General features: G+C 34.3%; 1 long non-coding RNA gene across 1 annotated transcript; it reads left to right on the top strand.

Annotated features, from left to right (window-relative positions):
• The first annotated feature begins 974 nt into the window (after positions 1-974).
• On the top strand, positions 975-1,897 carry LOC121405368. Its single transcript, XR_005968539.1, has 3 exons — positions 975-992; positions 1,069-1,195; positions 1,251-1,897. It is a non-coding gene; the product is annotated as an uncharacterized LOC121405368 (long non-coding RNA).
• Positions 1,898-4,024: the final 2,127 nt, after the last annotated feature.

The following is a 4,024-nucleotide window of genomic DNA, read 5'->3' as shown; positions in this document are numbered from 1 at the left end:
CAAAGGACGAAAATCTGTGGCAGGCACAATTTTAAAGATACGATATATCTAAAAGCCCATATCTACCAGATTGCCAAATCTGAATAAGATCGGATCATAATTGTAGCCAGAATGAAGAAATAATTTTCAGTTGCTTCCCCCGCCTACTTCAGCCAGAGACACGCTGCTCATTCTCTCTCTCGCTCGCACACTCTGCCGCGTTCAGTGCGCGAGCAACCCCTAGCGGAAGTGATGTAGAATCTAAATGGTACATGTATAATCTACATGTTAGATGTAGAATACATAATATATGTAGATGTAGATAACAGATGTAGCAAAAAAATGTAAAATGTAAAATTTTTTTTTTAATTCTAAAATTCTAAAAAATCATATGCTCAAAAATGTATATACTGACTGAGTACGGGTATAAGTAGAGTCGCGTCCCCTAAAGAGACTCACACGTTCCTTCTCGTTTTTAAGAGGATTGATGACAATAGCGTGTTTGTCACTTTCCAGTTTGTGAATGTATGATTTGAAGAATTTAAATAATTCATTGTGCAATTCAAAGCACCAGTAAATATGTAAATGCTTCGGATGTAAATGCTCGATGAACTTTTTGGCGATTTTCTCTGTTAGTGTCAATCATGAACCTACTCGCCTGTCTCCGTTTCAATTTTCGTTGTTGATTTCATTCATTTCGTTCATTCATTGGAATTCACGCATTTACAAAATGCTCACACGCACATCGTTATCTTGTTGGAGTCATTCGTCTGTTCTAATAACTTTATTCGGTTGACAGCACAATTGCATATCACACACAAATGTGCCACATGGTCCCGCACTTAACTTAAAATAGTAAATAGAAATTGTGTAGTAACAGTAACAGCAAGTTAACTAATTGTACTCTTTTGTTTGTCATAATTTTTTACAAAAAAAAACGTCATTATGCTTAAATGTTGTATGGATCTTTCTCCTGCATACTAAAATACAGATTAATAAATTTTTGGATGGTGGTATGCAAGTAAAAAATAGTTAATAGCATAGTTAATATACAACAAAAATTAAAAAAAAATTTTTTTTCTATTTTAGATCATCGCAGTCTAGTTTGACAAGTAATAATCCATTTGAATGCGAAGTCAATAAAGACTTCAACATTCCAAAAACTTATAAAAGGTATCGGAAAAAAAGGAGAGCTCCGCAACCACCTTCACCATTGGTAAAATTACATACATTTTAATAAACATATGTTAAGAACATTTTTTTATTTTTAGCAAAACGATTATGATTTGGATAAAGAAACTGATGTTTCAATCAATAATGATGGAGGAGTTGATATTAAATCACTTGCTAATGAAATAGAACTGTTTGTTAATGAGAGATCCGAATCTCCAATCAATTACGATGCAAAAAAAGAAAAAAAAAATAATCTGGTTAAACAAAACATAGAAAATCGATCATTGGCTCTTCTAGAATCTGATACCGTTGTTAACTCGAGCGCGCCTGGGTTTGTTGGAAATACATTAACAGCTTATATTAAGAACCAGCCCAAGACAGTTCATCCATATGGAACTTTGAATTGTACTGAAGATATTAAAGAAAATGATTTAGCTACAAAAGATTTGGATGTTCAAACTACCCAATACTCAAATAAAACTAAAAAAAATGAAAATGAATTTGAAGATAATCCTAATCCAAATATTATTACCAAATTACACCAGCTACATGACCACCCTATGTCAAAAACTATTAATAGAATAGATAATTATTACAAATCGAACACTTGCAAACCAAATCACACTTCTATGAGTTCAGAAGAAACCTACAACCTTCAAAATTTACTGAAAAAGTTTGAGTCTAATGAACCTGTATCATATTCTAAAAACGATTTTTATGATATTAGTCAGACTCCAACCTTAAATAATCATAAATCGAACCAATTGAGCCTACGAAAATCAATTAATAAAGCTATTGAATCTATAAGTCGTAATCAACAGCTTTTAAATGACACTGCAGCCAAAGGAACAAAATCAAGATTAACATCTTTATACCAAAATGATGAAACAAAATATTTCTACGCAAATGAATTAAATAGTCAAAACGTTAGATGCTCGGACCCGGAATCAAAACATATGTCAATGTTCAATTCTAATACCGACGACATATTATCAAAAACTCAAAATAATAACATTTATAAAACAAAAATACTAAAAACAACGGTAAAGTACAGAGAGTCATCGCCAACATCATCAAATTTAGATTGGAACCCTTTACCAAAACCAAAGCGAACTAGTAATAAAGAAGAGTAATGTGTACTAAGTCTTGTCTAATAAATAAATACACCTGGCAATCGTTTAACACGAATTCTTTCAGCATGAATTCGGTCTAACAGCATTGAAAAATATCGAAATTTATTTTATTTTTTTTTTAATTACGCGGTATTGTGATTTTGTATGCATCACTTCGCATGGATTGCGCGTAGAAAAGGGAAATCTCACAGTTGAGCTTTTTCAATAGTGTAGATTTAGATCGAAATTGAAATTAGATTGAAATAAAGACACAGTTTGTTCGTTTAATTTTGTATACTTTATATGCCAAGGCGAGGATTACACTAGAATTATTACGCTAGAATTAACAACAGACGGACCCGCATTGGACCTGGTTTAAGCGGGAACAGGAGGTTTGATAGAGTTCAATTGTAATGATGTGGCAGTCAGGTCACTGTGCCAACCTACGATACGTTTATTTGCCACGATGATATATTTTGAAGTGTCTTCTGCCTTTTCTGATGAGCCTCCCTCACAGCGGCTGTCGAGCGCCGAGAAAGAGCAAAGCACCAGCAAGAGTATAAGCAAAGGCCAACAAAACGGTGATAAAGAGTTGTTACATATGCTCAACTGCTCTTTGTGCTGACATGGTCGGGCGATTAGCCGAACACTCACATTTTGAGCTGTCAGATGTAATAACACTAGGCAACAATATTGCATTTTTTTCCCGCTGTGAACGAAAACAAATTTTTAAAAGATTTAGGGCCTTAACATTTTTTGAGGAATTATGTTTTTTTTAATGTTTTTTTTTGTTTAACCTTAACCTTTAGTTTCGGCTTAGCGTTTGGATCGTTGCTGGCCCAACGGCCAAAATGGGATCAAATCAAACGAAACGGACTTGTAATTTTGGTTTTACCGAATTACTTTAGTGCTTTATATAAATTCTGATCCGCTCATCGAAAGACGACTTAAGTTCAAGAGAAGGTTGGAAAAAATACTTTAACCTTATAAAGAGTGTTACAAAGAAGCTTTTAAAGCCACTAAACAATCTAAAATTACTGATTTTTTAATAAACCAAAAGAGCCACCACAAAAAAATCACATTTTGATTAATTTGAATAATAAAACAGATTTTTTGGCTTCAGATTTTAAATTCTAGGAATGTTACCCCTATTTTGTACTAAATCCCTAATTCACTCAACAATCTTTTGCTTAACACGAGGTTTTCTAGGGACGTAGCCCCCATGTTAAGCGAGGGCCGGATGTAAGTCTATATATTCTTCGGTGCAATAGACAGATCGTAATAATGTTAAGCACATTGTAACACGTAAAGCGATTTGAGTTCCCATGTTTCGATGTTACTTTATCGCCGGCTTGTTCGATCCATCCCTATCTAAAGTCAACCATGAAAATTTCTTGGTTGGATTGCTTGATCTGTGCTTTGTCTCGGATCTGACCTTAGCGTTGCTGACCGTATTCGTATTCATACAGTTTACCAAGGTCGAACGGTATTTTCAGCCCCTTGTTTAATAAGCTCACTGCTTCATAATCTTCGACTAGTTAAGCCGGTGTATTCACCAGGTCCCGACGGAATTCCTGGCTGTGTACTCAGGAACTGTGCCGACGATCTGTGTGGGGTTCACTATTTACCCTTTTTATTAATTCCTCATGCTTCCCCGAAATCTGGAAGGAATCTTTTATTATTCCTCTCCATAAGAAAGAAAGCAAGTCTGATGCAAATAATTATAGAGGTATATTTATGTTATCCGCTAATCCTAAAAT

The sequence above is a fragment of the Drosophila obscura genome, unplaced genomic scaffold (assembly GCF_018151105.1).
Source record: "Drosophila obscura isolate BZ-5 IFL unplaced genomic scaffold, ASM1815110v1 contig_9, whole genome shotgun sequence".
Taxonomy (NCBI): Eukaryota; Metazoa; Arthropoda; class Insecta; order Diptera; family Drosophilidae; genus Drosophila; species Drosophila obscura.
Note: the sequence above shows the minus strand (reverse complement) of the source record. Positions and strands in the feature narration are given on the sequence as shown.